The 20,036-nt window shown below is 37.9% G+C and overlaps 2 non-coding genes across 2 annotated transcripts; both read left to right on the top strand.

The window, feature by feature from the left end:
• Window positions 1–8,355: 8,355 nt before the first annotated feature.
• LOC112704706 (small nucleolar RNA R71) lies at window positions 8,356–8,463 on the top strand. The gene has a single exon (XR_003155317.1). It is a non-coding gene; the product is annotated as a small nucleolar RNA R71 (small nucleolar RNA).
• A 5,573-nt stretch (window positions 8,464–14,036) lies between these two features.
• On the top strand, window positions 14,037–14,145 carry LOC112704818 (small nucleolar RNA R71). Its single transcript, XR_003155424.1, has one exon. It is a non-coding gene; the product is annotated as a small nucleolar RNA R71 (small nucleolar RNA).
• Window positions 14,146–20,036: the final 5,891 nt, after the last annotated feature.

The raw sequence follows: 20,036 nt of genomic DNA, 5'->3' as shown, positions 1-20,036 counted from the left end.
CTTGTCCTTCCAGCCTTTAGGTACTTTCTTTTTAGTACCTTTTTTCTCAGTGCTTATTGGTGGCTGCTGATGTGTGGAAAATGATCCAACACAAAACTCACCGGCAAGTGTACTAGGTCGCATCAAGTAATAAAACTCACGGGAGTGAGGTCGATCCCACAGGGATTGAAGGATTGAGCAATTTTAGTTCAGTGGTTGATTTAGTCAAGCGAATCAAGTATTGGTTGTGTGATTTTGTATCCAACAGTAAGTAAATAGCAAATAATGTACAGGGAGAGGGAGGAATTGCAGAAATTAAAGAGAATTGAAAGTAAAGGTGCTGAATCTTAAATAACAAGAAATTAAATGACTGAAACTTAAAGTGCAAGAAATGTAAATTGCAGTAACTTAAAGTGCAAGAACTATAAATTCCTCTAATGGAAAAGGGATTTGAGGACTGGGAATTCAGAATTTAAGCAAGGGAAATTAAATTGCAATAATTATCAAAGTAAGAAATGATTTGAATTCAACTAGATATCAAACAGAAAATAGAAATTAAATTGCAGCAGTGGCTCAACAGAAGAACCAAAAGGAAAATTAGATCTCAGGACTCCAGAGACTAGATAGCAAAGTCTAGATCCCAATTGCCTTCCCAGATCCAAGTTCACAAAGCAATTAAAGAGAAATTGAAGATTGAAGCAGTAAAGGAAATTGAATTCAACTCAATTATGCAGTAGGAAAATCAAAGAGATCTTGAATAGAGATTGAGATAGAAATTCCTCAATTCTTCACACCTAAGACTCAAACAAGAAAAGTAAAAAGTGCTCAAGCAAGAATGAGGAAGAAGAGAGATCAATTCTCCTTCCCAATTCTCTAAAATCTCAGTTCCAAGCTCTCAACGAAAAATCAAGTCTAAAGATGTGAAAATTCAAAAAATAAAAAAGAAGCTCCTAATTACATCAAACTATCTCCTATTTATACACTTTCTATTCTTTGATTTTGGAATTTGGATGGGCTTTTGATTTGGTGAAGAAATGAATTAAATTGGATTTTTAATCCAATTTTCAGCCTATGAGAAAGTAGCTTCCAGGAGGCTGCCCTGCCCTTGTGGAGGGCAGAGCAGGGAAATTGTGTGATAAAGCCTCGTGCATGCGTGTGCTGCGTCAGGATGCTGCCCTACCCTTGTGGAGGGCAGGGCAGTGTTGCCATGGTGCGCCTGCCTTGCTGCCCGTGCGTGCTTGTTGTGCGCCAAGCTCATGCCCGTGCCAATTTTGTGCGCTGGCCATGCACCACAAAATGCTGCCCCTGCCCTTGTGGATGGCAGGGCAATGTTGCTACTTGGTGAAGTCCCAAGTTCGAAACTTGGTGGAGGCACATGCTGCTCCTTTTTCCTTGGTTTTCTTGGCACCAAAGTAACGCCGAGTTTCTTGCTTCCTCATGGAGGGCAGTGTTCTCTCATGGAGGGCAGTGTTTGCTTCCTCCTTCTATGTTGCACCACACTTCTCCTCTCTTGGCCACACTTCTTAAGCCATGTTTTTCTTCTTTTCTTCCTTTCTTCACCTACAAGAAACCAAAACAACCAATCAAAGTATCTCTAAACTCATAAGGTTTATTTTTCATTAAAAAAATAATAAATTTTAGCTCAAACCTCATGATTTAGCATCAATTTAATGGTGGTTATTTGATTTAAAGAAGTTATGCATTTTCATTCCAAATCACTTACATATGATGCAAGAAAGTGCATAGATACTAATGAAACAAGTGAAATTAGCTTGAAAAATAGGTATATGAAGACTTGTCATCAGCTGCCCAATACCAAACTTAGAATTGATGTTTGGGGGCTTGGTAAAGCTTTGTGATAGGCAAAATTGTGATTTACTCTTTTTCATAACTTGAACAATTCTTAGCAATGGCTCCAAAAACTTGTGCACACTACTATGGTTCACTCACATTCTTCACAACTTCGCACAACTAACCAGCAAGTGCACTGGGTCATCCAAGTAATAAACCTTATGTGAGTAAGGGTCGATCCCACGGAGATTGTTGGTATGAAGCAAGCTATGGTCATCTTGTAAATCTCAGTTAGGCTGATTCAAATGATAATAATGGTTTTCGAAAATAATAATAAATAGAGCATAAAATAAAGATAGAAAACTTATGTAAATCATTCGTGGGAATTTCAGATAAGTGTATGGAGATGCTTTGTTCCTGTTGAATCTCTGCTTTCCTACTGCCTTCCTTCAATCCTTCATACTCCTTTCCATGGCAAGCTGTATGTAGGGCATCACCATTGTCAATGGCTACTTCCCATCCTCTCAGTGAAAATGGTACAAATGCTCTTGTCACAGCACGGCTAATCATCTGTCGGTTCTCGATCATGTTGGAATAGAATCCATTGATTCTTTTGCGTTTGTCACTACGCCCAAAAATCGCGAGTTTGAAGCTCGTCATAGTCATTCAATCCTTGAATCCTACTCGGAATACCACAGACAAGGTTTAGACTTTTCGGATTCTCAAGAATGGCCGCCAATAATTCTAGCTTATACCACGAAGATTCTGACTAAGGAATCCAAGAGATACTCGCTCGTTCTATGGTAGAATGGAAGTGGTTGTCAGTCACGCGTTCATAGGTGAGAATGATTATGAGTGTCACGGGTCATCACATTCATCATGTTGAAGTGCAACGAATATCTTAGAACAAGAATAAGCTGAATTGAATAGAAAATAGTAGTAATTGCATTAAAACTCGAGGTACAACAGAGCCCCACATCCTTAATCTATGGTGTGTAGAAACTCCACTGTTAAAAATACATAAGTGATAATAGTCCAGGCATGGCCAAATGGCTAGCCCCCATGAAGGTCTAAGGACTACATGTTCGAAGATAGATACCAAGATGTAAAATCCCCGATGAAAATACAATAGTAAAAAGTTATATTTATACTAGACTAGCTACTAGGGTTTATAGAAATAATTCTAAGTGCAGAAATTAACTTCCGGGGCCCACTTGGTGTGTGCTTAGGCTGAGCTTGAGCTTTATACGTGCAGAGGTTTCTCTTGGAGTTAAACGCCAAGTTGTAACGTGTTTTTGGTGTTTAACTCTGGTTTGTGACGTGTTTCTGGCGTTTTACTCCAGAATGCAGCATGGAACTGGCGTTGAACGCCTGTTTGCGTCATCTAAGCTCGAACAAAGTATGGACCTTTACATATTGCTGGAAAGCCCTGGTTGTCTACTTTCCAACGCAGTTGAGAGCGTGCAATTTGGAGTTCTATAGCTCCAGAAAATCTATTTCGAGTGCAAGGAGGTCAGAATCCAACAACATCAGCAGTCCTTTTTCATCCTGAATAAGATTTTTGCTCAGGTCCCTCAATTTCAGCCAGAAAATACCTGAAATCACAGAAAAACACACAAACTCATAGTAAATTCCAGAAATGTGAATTTTTCATAAAAACTAATAAAAACATCCCTAAAAGTAGCTAGATCCTACTAAAAACTACCTAAAAACAATGCCAAAAAGTGTATAAATTATCCGCTCATCACAAAACCAAACTTAAATTGTTGCTTGTCCCCAAGCAACTGAAAATCAGATAGGATAAAAAGAAGAGAATGTACTATAAATCCCAAAATATCAATAATATTAGTTCTAATTAGATGAGCGGGACTTGTAGCTTTTTGCTTCTGAACAGTTTTGGCATCTCACTTTATCCTTTGATGTTTAGAAAGATTGGCATCCATAGGAACTCAGAGTTCAGATAGTGTTATTGATTCTCCTAGTTGAGTATGTTGATTCTTGAAAACAGCTACTTTTATGAGTCATGGCCGTGGCCCTAAGCACTTTGCTTTCCAGTATTACCACCGGATACATAAATGCCACAGACACATGATTGGGTGAACCTTTTCAGATTGTGACTCAGCTTTGCTAAAGTCGCCAGTTAGAGGTGTCCAAAGCTCTTAAGCACACTATTTTTGTTTTGGATCACGACTTTAACCACTCAGTCTCAAGCTTTTCACTTGGACCTGCATGCCACAAGCACATGGTTAGGGACAGCTTGATTTAGCCGCTTAGGCCTGGATTTTATTTCCTTGGGCCCTCCTATCCATTGATGCTCAAAGCCTTGGATCCTTTTTACCCTTGCCTTTTGGTTTTAAGGGCTATTGGCTTTTTCTGCTTGCTTCAAGAATCAATTTTATGATTTTTTAGATTATCAATAACATTTCTCTTTTTCATCATTCTTTCAAGAACCAACAATTTTAACATTCATAAACAACAAGATAAAAAATATGCACTGTTCAAGCATTCATTCAGAAAACAAAAAGTATTGTCACCACATTAATATAATTAAACTAATTTCAAGGATGAATTCGAAACTCATGTACTTCTTGTTCTTTTGTATTAGAATATTTTTCATTTAAGAAAGGTGAAGGATTTATGGAACTATTCATAGCCTTAAGACATAGTTACTAAACACTAATGATCATGTAGTAAATACACAAACATAGATAACATGGAGCTTAAAAACTGAAAAACAGAGAGATAAGAACAAGGAAGTTAAGGAATGAGTCCACCTTAGTGATGGTGGCATCTTCTTCTTGAAGGACCAATGATGTCCTTGAGCTCCTCTATGTCTCTTCCTTGCCTTTGTTGCTCCTCCCTCATAGCTCTTTGATCTTCTCTAATCTCATGGAGAATGATGGAGTGCTCTTGGTGTTCCACCCTTTTTTTGTTTATATCATGACTCAATCCTTCTAGAGAAGTATTGAGTTGTTCCCAATAGTTGTTTGGAGGAAAGTGTATCCCTTGAGGCATCTCAGGGATTTCTTGATAATGAGCTTCCTCATGCGTCTCTTGAGATCCATGGATGACCTCTCTTGTTTGCTCCATCCTCTTCTTAGTGATGGGCTTGTCCTCTTCAATGAGGATGTCTCCTTCTATGACAAATCCAGCTGAGTAGTATAGATGGCAAATAACATGAGGAAAAGCTAGCCTTGCCAAGGTGGAGGGCTTTTCGGCTACTTTGTAGAGTTCTAGAGAGATGACTTCATGAACTTCTACTTCCTCTCCACTCATGATGCTATGGATCATGATGACTCGATCCATAGTTACTTCGGATCGGTTGCTAGTGGGGATGATGGAGCGTTGGATGAATTCTAACCATCCTCTAGCCATAGGCTTAAGGTCCAGTCTTCTCAATTGAACTGGCTTGCCTTTAGAGTCTCTTTTTCATTGGGCTCCTTCCACATATATGTCCATGAGGACTTGGTCTAACCTTTGATTAAAGTTGACCCTTCTAGTGTAGGGGCGTGCATCTTCTTGCATTATAGGCAAGTTGAATGCCAACCTTACATTTTCCGGACTGAAATCTAAGCATTTTCCCCGAACCATTGTAAGATAATTCTTTGGATTCAGGTTCATAATTTGATCATGGTTCCTAGTGATCCATGCATTGGCATAGAACTCTTGAACCATTAAGATTCCGACTTGTTAAATGGGGTTGGTCAGAACTTCCCATCCTCTTCTTTGGATCTCATGTCGGATCTCCGGATACTCATTTTTCTTGAGCATGAAAGGGACCTCAGGGATCACCTTCTTCTTGGCCACATAGAAGTGGTCTTTATGGGCTTTTGAGATGAATCTCTCCATCTCCCATGGCTCGGAGGTGGAAGCTTTTGTCTTCCCTTTCATCTTTCTAGAGGTTTCTCCGGCCTTAGGTGCCATAAATGGTTATAGAAAAACAAAAAAGCTATGCTTTTACCACACCAAACTTAGAATGTTGCTCGTCCTCGAGCAAGAGAAGAAAGAATAGAAGAAGACGAATAAGATATGGAGGAGAATGAGAGAGTTGTTTATTTCGGCCAAGGGGGAGAAGAGAAGGTTGTGTTGTGTGAAAATGAAGAAGGATGGAGGGGTTTATATAGTGAAGGGAGAGGGTAGTGGGTTCGGTCATTTAGGGTGGGTTTGGGTGGGAAAGAGATTTTAAATTTGAAGGTAGGTGGGGTTTATGGAAAAGAGTGGATGGATGTGAGTGGTGAAAAGGTGATGGGGAAGAGAGATTGAGGTGATTGGTGAAGGGTGTTTAGGGAAGAGTGTCATTGGATTGTGTGAAGAGGAGAGAAGGTGAGTTGAGGTAGGTGGGGATCCTGTGGGGTCCACAGATCCTGAGGTGATCTTGTGGGGTCCACAGATCCTGAGGTGTCAAGGATGAATCATCCCTGCACCAATTAGGAGTGTAAAATGCCCTCTGCCTGCAATCCTGGTGTTTAATGCCAGACTAAAGCTTGTTTCTGGCGTTAAACGCCCAAATGTAGCATGTTTCTGGCGTTTAACGCCAGCCTGATGCTTGTTGCTGGCGTTAAATGCCAACTTTCCTCAGGGTGCAATCCTAGCGTTTAAACGCCAGATTGCTGCTTGTTTCTGGCGTTCAATGCCAGATTCATGCTCTGTTCTGGCGTTGAACGCCAGCCAAATGCTCCTTACTGGTGTTTAAACGCCAGTAAGCTCTTCCTCCAGGGTGTGCTATTTCTTTTGCTGTTTTTGATTTTGTTTTTAATTTTAGTAATTGTTTTGTGACTCCACATGATCATGAACCTAATAAAACATAAAAGAACAATAAAAATATAGATAAATAAAAATTGGGTTGCCTCCCAATAAGCGCTTCTTTTAATGTCAATAGCTTGACAGTGAGCTCTCATGGAGCTTCACAAATCATCAGAGCATTGTTGGGACCTCCCAACACCAAACTTAGAATTTGAATGTGGGGGTTCAACACCAAACTTAGAGTTTGGTTGTGGCCTCCCAACACCAAACTTATGTGGGGGCTCTATTTGACTCTGTATTGAGAGAAGCTTTTCATGCTTCCTCTCCATGGTTGCAGAGGAAGATCCTTGAGCTTTAAACACTAGGTAGTCCCCATTCAATTGAAGGACTAATTCTCCTCTGTCAACATCAATTACAGCTCTTGCTGTGACTAGGAAGGGTCTTCCAAGAATAATGGATTCATCCTTATCCTTCCTAGTGTCTAAGATTATAAAATCAGTAGGGATGTAAAGGCCTTTAACCTTCACTAACACGTCCTCTACCAATCCATAAGCTTGTCTTATTGACTTATCTGCCATCTCTAATGAGAATGTGGTAGCCTATACCTCAAAGACCCTAGTTTCTCCATTACAGAGAGTGGCATAAGATTTATGCCTGACCCCAGGTCACACAGAGCCTTCTCAAAGTTCATGGTGCCTATGGTACAAGGTATTAAGAATTTACCAGGATCTTGTTTTTTTGAGGTAAAGTTTGCTGAACCCATGTATCTAGTTCACTAATGAGCAAGGGAGGTGCATCTTTCCAAGTCTCATTACTAAACAACTTGGCATTCAGCTTCATGATAGCTCCTAGATATTGAGCAACTTGCTCTCTAATTACATCTTTATCCTCTTCAGAGGAAGAATAGTTTTCAGAGCTCATGAATGGTAGAAAGAGGTTTAAAGGGATCTCTATGGTCTCTATATGAGCCTCAAATTCCTTTAGGTCCTCAATAGGGAACTCCTTCTTGTTTGGGAGACGTCCTATGAGGTCTTCCTCATTGGGATTCATGTCCTCCCCTTCCTCTCTAGGTTCGGCCATTTTGATTATGTCAATGGCCTTGCACTCTCTTTTTGGATTCTCTTCAGTATTGCTTGGGAGAGTACTAGGAGGAGTTTCAGTGATTTTCTTACTCAGCTGGCCCACTTGTGCCTCCAGATCTCTGATGGATGACCTTGTTTCACTCATGAAACTTAAAGTGGCTTTAGACAGATCAGAGACTATGTTTGCTAAGCTAGAGGAGCTATGCTCAGAATGCTCTGTCTGTTGCTGAAAAGATGATGGAAAAGGCTTGTTATTGCTAAGCCTGTTTCTTCCACCATTATTAAAGCCTTGTTAGGGCTTTTGTTGATCCTTCCATGAGAAGTTTGGATGATTTCTCCAAGAAGAATTATAGGTGTTCCCATAGGGTTCACCCATGTAATTTACCTCTGCCATTGCATGGTTCTCAGGATCATAAGCTTCTTCTTCAAAAGATGCCTCTTTAGTACTGTTGGACGTATTTTGCCATCCATTCAGACTTTGAGAAATTATGTTGACTTGCTGAGTCACCATTTTGTTCTGAGCCAATATGGCTTTCGGAGCATCAATTTCAAGAACTCCCTTCCTCTGAGGTGTCCCATTACTCACATAATTCCTCTCAGAAGTGTACATGAATTGGTTATTTGCAACTATGTCAATGAGTTCTTGAGCTTCTGCAGGCATTTTCTTTAGGTGAATGGATCCATCTGCAGAATGGTCCAGTGACATCTTGGAGAACTCAAATAGACCATAATAGAATATATCCAAAATGGTCCACTCTGAAAGCATGTCAGAAGGACACCTTTTAGTCATCTGCTTGTATCTTTCCCAAGCTTCATAGAGGGATTCACCATCTTTTTGTTTGAAGGTCTGAACATCCACTCTAAGCTTGCTCAGCTTTTAAGGAGGAAAGAACTTAGCCAAGAAGGCCGTGACCAGCTTATCCCAAGAGTCCATGCTATCTTTAGGTTGTGAGTCCAACCATGTTCTAGCTCTGTCTCTTACAGCAAAAGGGAAAAGCATGAGTCTGTAGACTTCAGGATATACTCCATTAGTCTTAACAGTCTCAGATCTGCAAGAACTCAGTTAAAAACTGATAGGGATCTTCTGATGGAAGTCCATGAAACTTGCAGTTCTGTTGCATTAGAGCAACTAGTTGAGGCTTCAGCTCAAAATTGTTTGCTCCAATGATAGGGATTGAGATGCTTCTTCCATTAAATTTGGAAGTAGGTGTGGTATAATCACCAAGCATCCTCCTTGCATTATTATTTTCGGCTGCCATCTCCTCTTCCTTTTCGAAAATTTCTGTAAGGTTGTCTCTGGATTGTTGTAATTTAGCTTCTCTTAGTTTCCTCTTCAGAGTCCTTTCAGGTTCAGGATCTGCTTCAACAAGAATATTCTTATCCTTGCTCCTACTCATATAAAAAAGAAGGAAATAGAAAATAATAATAGGGATCCTCTTTACCACAGTAAAAAGATTCTTTTATGTGAGTAGAAGAATAGAAGAGTAGAAGAGGGATGAGAAAAATTCGAACACAGATGAGATGAGAGGGTTCGAATTTTTAGATGAAGAGAAGAGTTAGTAAATGAATAAATAAATAGAAAGAGATGAGAGGGAGAGAATTTCGAAATTAACTAAAATAAAAGAAAAATATTAAAGTTAAAATTCGAAAATTAAGAAAAGGAATAAAATAAAAATTAAAATTTAAAACAATTAGTTAAAAAAAAGAATTTTGAAAAAGAGGGAGGTAATTTTGGGAAATTAGAGAGAGGAATGTAGTTAGGTGGTTTTGAAAAAGATAAGAAATAGTAAAACAAAAAGTCAATTAGTTAGTTGAAAAAGATTTGAAAATCAATTTTGAAAAGATAAGAAGTTAGAAAAGATTTTTGAAATTGATTTTGAAAAAAGATATGATTGAAATTTATTTTGATAAAAGATTTTATTTTTAAAATTAAAATTGATTACTTGACTAACAAGAAACTAAAAGATATGATTCTAGAATTTAAAGATTGAACCTTTCTTAACAAAAAAGTAACAAACTTCAATTTTTTAAATCAATCACATTAATTGTTAGTAAAGTTTTCGAAAATTATGAAATAAAGATAAGAAAAGGATTTTGAAAAATATTTTTAGAATTTTCGAAAAATAAGAAGAAAAATGAAAAATATTTAATTTTTGAAAAAGATTTTGAAAAGATAAGATTTTTGAAATTGAAATCTTGACTTGACTAACAAGAAACAACTTATTTTAAAAAATTTTGACTAAGTCAACCCAAAGATTTCAAAATTTATGAGTAAAATAAGAAAAATATATTTTTTTGATTTTTTTGAATTTTTTATGATGAGAGAGAAAAACATAAAAATGACTCACAATATGAAAATTATGAATCAAAACAAATGATGCATGCAAGAACACTATGAATGTCAAGATGAACACCAAGAACACTTTGAAGATCAAGATGAATATCAAGACTTATTTTTGAAAATTTTCAAGAAAAGAAAAACATGCAAGACACCAAACTTAGAAATCTTTAATGCTTAGACACTATGAATGCAAAAATGCATATGAAAAACAACAAAAGACACAAAACAAGAAAACATAAAGATCAAACAAGAGGACTTATCAAGAACAACTTGAAGATCATGAAGAACACCATGCATGAAATTTTCGAAAAAATGCAAAAAAAATTTTTAAAAATGCAATTGACACCAAACTTGAAAATTGACTCTAGACTCAAACAAGAAACACAAAAATATTTTTTTGATTTTTTTTGGTTTTATTAATTTTTTGGATTTTTCGAAAATTAATTTTTGGAAAAACGAAAACAAAGAAAAAATTTTTGAAAGATTTTTGAAAACTTTTTGAAAAGAAAATTACCTAATCTGAGCAACAAGATGAACCGTCAGTTGGCCAAACTCAAACAATCCCTGGCAACGGCGTCAAAAACTTGATAGGCAAAATTGTGATTTACTCTTTTTCATAACTTGAACAATTCTTAGCAATGGCTTCAAAAACTTGGTGCACACTACTATGGTTCACTCACATTCTTCACAACTTCGCACAACTAACCAGCAAGTGCACTGGGTCATCCAAGTAATAAACCTTATGTGAGTAAGGGTCGATCCCACGGAGATTGTTGGTATGAAGCAAGCTTTGGTCATCTTGTAAATCTCAGTTAGGCATATTCAAATGATAATAATGGTTTTCAAAAATAATAATAAATAAAGCATAAAATAAAGATAGAAATCTTATGTAAATCATTGGTGGGAATTTCAGATAAGTGTTTGGAGATGCTTTGTTCCTGTTGAATCTCTGCGTTCCTACTGCCTTCCTTCAATCCTTCATACTCCTTTCCATGGCAAGCTGTATGTAGGGTGTCACCATTGTCAATGGCTACTTCCCATCCTCTCAGTGAAAATGGTCCAAATGCTCTTGTCACAGTACAGCTAATCATCTGTCGGTTCTTGATCATGTCGGAATAGAATCTATTGATTATTTTGCATCTGTCACTACGCCAACAATCGCGAGTTTGAAGCTCGTCACAGTCATTCAATCCTTGAATCCTACTCAGAATACCACAGATAAGGTTTAGACTTTCCGGATTCTCAAGAATGGCCGCCAATAATTCTAGCTTATACCACGAAGATTCTGATTAAGGAATCCAAGAGATACTCACTCGTTCTAAGGTAGAACGGAAATGGTTGTCAGTCACGCGTTCATAGGTGAGAATGATGATAAGTGTCACGGATCATCACATTCATCATGTTGAAGTGCAATGAATATCTTAGAACAAGAATAAGCTGAATTGAATAGAAAATAGTAGTATTGCATTAAAACTCGAGGTACAGCAGAGCTCCACACCCTTAATCTATGGTGTGTAGAAACTCCACCGTTAAAAATACATAAGTGATAATGGTCTAGGCATGGCCGAATGGCCAGCCCCCATGAAGGTCTAAGGACTACACGTTCAAAGATAGGTACCAAGATGTAAAATCCCCGATGAAAATACAATAGTAAAAAGTTCTATTTATACTAAACTAGCTACTAGGGTTTACAAAAATAATTATAAGTGCAGAAATCCACTTCCGGGGCCCACTTGGTGTGTGCTTGGGCTGAGCTTGAGCTTTACACATGCAGAGGCTTCTCTTGGAGTTAAATGCCAAGTTGTAACGTATTTTTGGTGTTTAACTCTGCTTTGTGACGTGTTTCTAGCGTTTTACTCCAGAATGCAGCATGGAACTGGCGTTGAACGCATGTTTTCATCATCCAAGATCAAACAAAGTATAAACTATTATATATTTCTGGAAAGCTCTGGATGTCTACGTTCCAAAGCAGTTGAGAGCGCGCTATTTGGAGTTCTGTAGCTCTAGAAAATTCATTTCAAGTGCAGGGAGGTCAGAATCCAACAGCATCAGCAGTCATTTTTTAGCCTGAATTAGATTTTTGCTCAGGTCCCTCAATTTCAGCCAGACAATACCTGAAATCACAGAAAAACACACAAACTCATAGTAATGTCCAAAAATGTGAATTTTGCATAAAAACTAATAAAAACATCCTTAAAAGTAGCTAGATCCTACTAAAAATTACCTAAAAACAATGCCAAAAAGCGTATAACTTATCCGCTCATCACTTTGCACTGAAAGAGATAGTTAGAACACTAAGTGTTACACAGTTATCTCTCTTTTTTCAGAGGGAGAGTTGGGGTGAGGCATCTTGAACAAGATATGATCCTCCCCTAGTTGTAAAATCAGTTCTCCCTTAGCTACGTCAATGATAACATTGGCAGTGGCTAGGAAAGGTCTTCCAAGGATGATGGATTCATCCCCATCTTCCCCAGTATATAAGATTATGAAGTTTGCAGGGATGCACGGGTCTTCAACCTTTACCAATACATCCTCTACTAAGCCATATGCTTTCTTCATTGATTTGTTTACCATCTCTAGTGAGATATTTGCAGCTTGTACCTCAAAGATTCCCAGCTTCTTTATAATAGAGAGTGACATGAGGTTTATACTTGAACCTAGGTCACACAGAGCCTTATCAAAAGTCATGGTGCCTATGGTTCAAAGAAATAGGAAGCGTCCGGGATCCAGAAGCTTCTGAGGTAGCTTCTACTGTACCAAAGCATTGAATACTTTTGTAAGCATTGGAGGCTCTTCCTTCAAAGGTTTAGTACCAAATAACTTAGCATTCAGCTTTATGAGAGCTCCTAGGTACCGAGCAACTTGCTCTTCCCTAGTGTCCTCATCCTCATCAAAGGATGAGTATTCATCAGAACTCATGTACTGCAGGAGTGCATGCAAGGGAACCTCTATGGTCTCTACATAAGCCTTAGCTTCCTTTAATTCTTGGATAGGAATTTCTTTAGTGGGTGCTGAACACTTAGTAGGTAAGCTATTACTGGCATTCAACGCCAGTTCTGGTGGTTCTTTGGGCGTTGAATGGCCATCATGCATCCCTTCACTGGCGTTCAACGCTAGTTCCTTTACCAAGTTAGGCGTTGAATGCCCAGTAACACTTTTCTTAATGGCATTCAACGCCAGATTCCCTGCCAGTTTGGGCGTTGAATGCCTAGTGAGGGCTTCCTCACTGGTGTTTAAGGCCAGCTTTAATGCCTGTTTGGGCATTGAACGCCCAGTGAGGTATTCCTCACTAGCGTTCAATGCCATCTGAGTTTTTCCAGGTTCGGCCTCATCCTCTGTGGTGATGGCCTTACACGCTTCTCTTGGGTTCACTTCAGTATTACTAGGAATATTGTTAGGAGGAGTCTTAGGGATTCTCTTGCTCAGCTGACCAACTTGTACCTCCAAAATTCTAATAGAGGATCTTGTTTCAGTTATGAAACTGTGAGTGGTCTTAGAGAGGTTGGAGACTATAGTTACCAAGTCAGAAAGGCTCTGCTTAAGAGTCTCCATATTCCCTTGAAAATATGGGAATGATGGCCTGTTGTTGAACCTATTCTCGGTTCTTCCACCTTGATTATTATTGAAGCCTTGCTGAGGCTTCTATTGATCCTTCCATAAAAGGTTAGGATGGTTCCTCCATAAGGGATTGTAGGTGTTTCCATAAGATTCTTTCATGTAATTCACCTCTTCCATGTTGGATTAGTCAGGAATATAAGCTTCTACTTCAGAGGAAGCTTCTTGAGTGCTGCCAGTTGCAGCTTGCATTCTAGTAAAATGCTGAGATATCATATTGACCTACTGGGTCAAGATCTTGTTCTGAGCCAATATGGCATTCAGAGTGTCTACTTCAAGAACTCCTTTCTTTTGAGGAACCCCATTGTTCACAGGATTTCTCTTAGAGGTGTACATGAATTAATTGTTTGTAACCATCTCAATGAGTTCTCTTGCTTCTACAGGTGTTTTCTTCAAGTGGAGTGATCCACCTGCAGAGTTGTGCAATGATGTTTTGGACATCTCAAACAGACCATCATAGAAAATACCTAGGATACACCATTCTGAAAGCATGTCAGGAGGACATCTCCTGATGAATTGCTTGTATCTTTCTCAAGTTTCATAGAGGGATTCACCTTCTCTTTGTCTGAAGGTTTGAACTTCCACTCTGATTTTGCTCATCTTTTGAGGACGAAAGAATTTGGCCACGAAAGCATTGATAAACGTTTTCCAGGAGTCTAACTTTTTTTAGGTTGAGAATCCAACCATATTTTAGCTCTGTCTCTAACAGCAAAGGGAAAGAGCATAAGTCTGTAGACCTCAGGGTACACTCCATTGGTCTTAACAATGTCACAGATTTATAAGAATTCTAACAAGAATTGGTGTAGATCTTCTAGTGGAAGTCCATGGAACTTGTAATTCTGTTGCAAAAGAGAGACTGATTGAGGCTTAAGCTCAAAATTGTTAGCTCTAATGGAAAGTATAAAGCTACTTCTTCCATAGAAATCAGAGGTTGGTATGGTGTAGTCGCCAAGAACCTTTCTTGCATCTCCTCTATTATTAGCATCGTTTGCCATGTCTTCAGCTTCTTGTTCAAAATTTTCCGAGAGATTTCTTCTAGAGTGTTGTGCGTTAGCTTGTTGTAAATGCCTCTTTAGAGTTTTCTTAGATTCAGGGTCAGGATTAAAGAGATGTTCTTTATCTATGTTCCTGGTCATAAACAAGAAAAAGAAGACAAGAAAGAAGAAGAATGGGAGCTCTATGTTCAAGAACAGAGCACTCCTTGCGAGATGTGAAGAAGAAAGAAGATTAATAATAGAAAGAAGAGAGAAAGAATTCGGCTATGAGGAGAGAAGAATTCGAAAATTAGAAGTAAAAAGAGAAAATATTTTTGTTTTTTTATTTTTTAATTAATTTCGAAAATTAAAGCTAATTAACTAAAAAGTTTTGAAAATTACATGATGAATTTTTGAAAAAGAAGAGAGAGAAATAGAGAAGATATTTTCAAAAATTAGAAGAGAGATGAATTAGTTAGGAAGTTTTGCAAAAGAAGAAAGAGAAAACAAGTAACTAATTAAGAAAGATTTGAAAACAAGATAAGATAGAAGATTAGAAAAGATTTGAATTTAAAATTTAAAATTATAAAAGATTTGAATTTAAAATTTAAAATTAGAAAAGATAAAATAGAAATTGAAAAGATATGAAAAAAATTTGAATTTAGAATTTGAAATTAGAAAAGATAAGATAAGAATTTGAAAAGATTTGAAAAAGATAACATTTTAAATTTTAAATTTTAAATTTTGAAATTGAATTTTAAAATTTGAATTTGAAATAAGATAAGATAAGTTTTTTGAATTTTTAAAGAAAGATAAGATAGTAATTTGAAAAAGATATGATTTTTGAAAAGATTTGAATTTGAAATTTAAAACTAAGATATGATAAGATAATGATTTTGAAATTAAAATTTGAAAAATTTGTTATAATTTTCGAAAATTAAAGCAAAAAGATAGGAAAGATATATTTTTTTTGAATTAATGAAGAAAGAGAAAAACAAACAAAAAGACACCAAACTTAAAATTTTTAGATCTAAAACACCTAGAATTCGAAAATTGCAAAGAAAATTACAAAGAGAAACCAAATTTAAAAATTTTAAGATCAAAGCAAGGAGAAAAAACAAGAACACTTTGAAGATCAAGAAGAACACCATGAACAAAACTCAAAGAATTAAAAGAAAACAAGAACATACAAAGGACACCAAACTTAAAAATTTTGAAAACCAAAAATACCAATTTCGAAAACTTTAAAAAAAAGACACAAGAAGACACCAAACTTAAAGATTGACACAAGATTCAAATAAAAGACACTATTTTTAAAATTTTTTTGAAAAAGATTCAAGAAATTCAAAAAAGACTCAGACAAGAACAAGAACAAAGACTCAAACAAAAGATCAAGAATAATAAAGTAAAGAAAATGTTTTTGAATTTTTTTTAATTTTTTTCGGAAAAAGAAAAATAAAAGACTCTGACAAAATTAAAAACAATAGCTAACCTAAACAACAAGACAATCTGTTAGTTGTCTAAACTCGTACAATCCCCGACAACGGTGCCAAAAACTTGGTGTGCGGAATTAAACTTCACACAACTGAACCAGCAAGTGCACTAGGTCATCCAAATAATACCTGAGTGAGTTAGGATCGATCCCACGAGGATTGTGATTTGAAGCAAGCTATGGTTATCTTGTATATCTTTGTCAGGCGGATAGAAAAGTTGTTTGATTGTTTAAACGCATAAAAAGAAAATAAATAAAACGTTACTTAGTTGATGGTGAAAACAATGATAAGAAGATGGTTAAGGCTTCGGAGATGCTTTGTTCTTATGGATCAATTTGGTTTTACTGTTTCCTCCAACTGTAAATGATTTCTTCTATGGCAGGCTGTATGTGATCAACGCCTTTCTTGAGAGGTCGCTAATGCTCCTCCAGATCTAAACCCCAAGGTTAGTGCGGGTCCAGTCTAATTAAGGTCGAAGCTCCTACAGTCTATTCTCCTTAGTGATCCTACTCAAAATGCCACAGATAAGGTTAAATCTTTCGGATCAGAGAATGCTTCCGCCTTTGGTTCTAGCCTTTACGACAAAGACCATAATCTCCTCATACCTCAGCTGAACTGGTGTCTTGAGAAGTCTCCAACGAAGTCGTGGATTAGCCGTTTAAGAGATGTATAATCAAGCTAGTGGTTCATCATTGTTCGATGAAAGACTCACTCTGAACCCACGTAGAATGAGATAACCTTATGCCAGTTCAATGCATTCATTAGGATGAAGAATGAAGATACATCTTAGAATAGAGAATCAAACACGGATTGAAGATAAAACTCAGTAGAGCTCCTCCCCTCAACCTAGGAGGTTTAGAAACTCTTTCTGATAGAAAATACAATGTTGAATTTGAAAAAATGCTAGAAGTGTCCCCCCTCTTTAAAAGTGTAACAGTTCTCAAATAGATACTAGGCTAATGACTAAGAATTACACAAGAGGGGTAAAATAGTCTTTTAGTATGAAAATCCACTTCTGGGACCCACTTGGTAAGTGTTTGGGCTGAGCCTTGAGGGTCTCCATGAGCTAGGGTGGCTCCTTGGTGTTAAACGCCTGCTTAGGGATCTTTTTTGGGTGTTGGAACATTTTGATAAACCCCAATATTGTGGTTTATCTTGTGTTGATTTTAAGGGATTTTATCGATACTTTCCACACTTATCCTTATAAAATGCATGGTTTTGTGTTTCCTTCCTTATTTTGCCTCATGGTTGAAAACATGCTTATTTGACCCTAAAAATGCTATATTTTAATCTCTTCTATCACCATTTGATGCCGTGATGCGTTTGTTGAGTGAAAGGAACATGAAAAATAGAGCTTTGGAGAATCAGCACCGACGCGCATGCATGGTCTGCGCTTACGTGTGGAAGCATGGTTCAGCTTGGCGTGCGAGAATTGGCGCGTTCGCGTGCATTGGCAAAAACTCCATCGACACACACGCGTGCATGACGCGTACGCATGGATTGCAAATTCATCGGCGCGCACGCGTGACCGACGCGCACGCGTGACGCGCAGCACGTGACCTCATTAATGAACTCGTGGCTAAAAATTTCTGAGGCTCTCCAGACCCAAATTCAAGCTGATTCTGCAAGGAAAAGACCCAAGGAACCAAGGGAGAAAGGGGGAGATCATTCATTACACACTTAGACATAATTTTAGCGAGTTTTTTGGTTTATGTTCTTCTAGAGGGAGAAACCTTCATTCTCCTCTAGATCTAGTTTTGATTTGATCTTTCCTTGTTGAATTTTGAATTGGGTTTTGTTAATTTCTAGTTTTGATTACTTAATTTGGATTCTCTAGTATAATTTTGTTTAGATATTGTGTTGGATTTATATTTTCTTGTTAATTCCCATTTTTATCATTTTATGAGCTTTGTAGATCTTGAATTTTTATTAATGCATTGATGTCTCCCATGATTAATAGTATTGTTTGAGTTTTTTTCCATTGATAATTGTTAGTAGGTATCTTTAATTTCCAATTTAATTGCAATTCGAATATGTCTTTAATTTCCTATTCCTCTGTTGATACCACTAATACTTCTTTGCATCCTACAGGTGAACCTTTCATGGCGGAGCAACGCCAAATTACCTTGCATGAACAAGGGGCTCCGAATATTATACTTCCACCATTGCAAGCGAGATACCCAAATCTTGATCCAAACTTTGAGTTGAATAATAGCTTGATAAATCTATTTTCCAAGTATCATGGGATTTCAGATCAAGATCCCATCCGACATCTAAAGGTTTTTCAAGTTGCTTGTTCCACGACTCAAAGACATGGGGCTGATGAGGTTGCTGTTATGGTTTTTTCTTTCCCCTTCTCTCTTGAGGGACAAGCAAAAACATGGTTCTATTCCCAACCAGATGAGATAGTGATCGATTGGGATTTGTTGAGAATAGAGTTTTTAGACAAGTTCTTTTCGCCGGAGAAGACCGACTACATTCGGAAGGAAATTTTGGATATAATGCAAAAGGACCAAGAGAGCTTGTATGAGTACTGGACTAGATTCAAAAGGCTATTGGATTCTTGTCCGCACCATGGATTGGACACTCACTTGCTCATTAGTTATTTCACTGGAGGTCTTTGCGCAGAAGATAGAAGATTGCTCACCGCTTCTACTGGTGGTTCCCTTTCCAAAAACAAGACGGCGGGAGAAGCTTGGAACTTGATAAATGATGTCGCCAAGGGTACACAACATGTAAGAGTAAGGAGCAATCCCCTCAAGGGTGTGGTAGAAGCACCTCCTTCCGAGACAAGTTTGACCAAGGTGCTTGGGGATATGACTACCATCCTTACGGAGATGCACAAGGAATAAAAGGCGTTCTATTCTATCCAAGCTATCCAAGCTCCACCCCCAAGTTCCCCAACTTGAAGGGCCTCCTAGAATATGTGGCTTATGCTCTAGCACCGCACATTACACGGACCGATGCCACCAAATTCAAGAGGAGTATACCCTTGCCGTAGCCAATGTAAACTATAACAATCGTCCACCTTACCCCTTTCAAGGCCAAAACAACTACTCTCATGGCAATAATTCCAATCAAGGGGGAGCGATAATGCACAAGGGAGCAATCAAAATCAAAGATAGAACAACTCCTCTTCTCACTACCAAAACAACCACCAAGCTTCATCCCAATACCACCATAACAACAACAACCATCAAGCTAACCAAAATCACCATAACCAAACATCACACCAAAACCAAAACAACTACCTTAAATACCAAGCACTACATCAAAGACAACAATCCAACCAACCCTCCTCCCCATCTACCAACCAAGTTGATGAACTTAGAGCTATTATGGAAAAACATGAAGAGAATAACAAGGCTCAATTTAATAGCATGAGTGCTCAATTGGCCAACATCATCGAGATGCTTTCAAAGTTTTGCCCACCTTCCTCCAACAACACCAACCAACACTCAAGCTCTTCTAACCTTCTGTGCCAACCCCTTCCAAACCCAAAGGGCGGCCTTAATGCCATCACTCTACGGTCGGGGACTACATTAGAGGAGATACCTCCTAGGGTCATGGAAGACATTTGTGAGGAAGAAATAGTTGTTGAAGCTCCACAAGAAGAAGAGGAGGTGGACACAAAGCAAGAGGAAGAATAAGCAAGTCTTAAGGAGCCCAATAGGAAGGTTATAATGGATGAATCAATTCCCATTCCATTCCCTTCCATGGTAAAGAAGGCAAAGAAAACTCCGGAGTTTGATTTGAACATGCTTCAAGTATTTAAGAAGGTTGAGGTAACTATCCCACTTCTTGATGCCATTCAACAAATTCCGAAGTATGCAAAATATTTAAAAGACTTATGCACACACAAGGATAGGATAGGTGAGTTAGAGACAATGTCATTGGGTAGTTCCATTTTTTCATTGATGAAGCCTATTCCGAAAAAATGTGGTGACCCTGGACCGTGTTTGGTGTCTTGTCGTATTGGTGGAGTTGCTTTTCATGATTGTATGTGTGATCTAGGGCC

The sequence above is a fragment of the Arachis hypogaea genome, chromosome 7 (assembly GCF_003086295.3).
Source record: "Arachis hypogaea cultivar Tifrunner chromosome 7, arahy.Tifrunner.gnm2.J5K5, whole genome shotgun sequence".
Lineage (NCBI taxonomy): Eukaryota > Viridiplantae > Streptophyta > Magnoliopsida > Fabales > Fabaceae > Arachis > Arachis hypogaea.
Note: the sequence above shows the minus strand (reverse complement) of the source record. Positions and strands in the feature narration are given on the sequence as shown.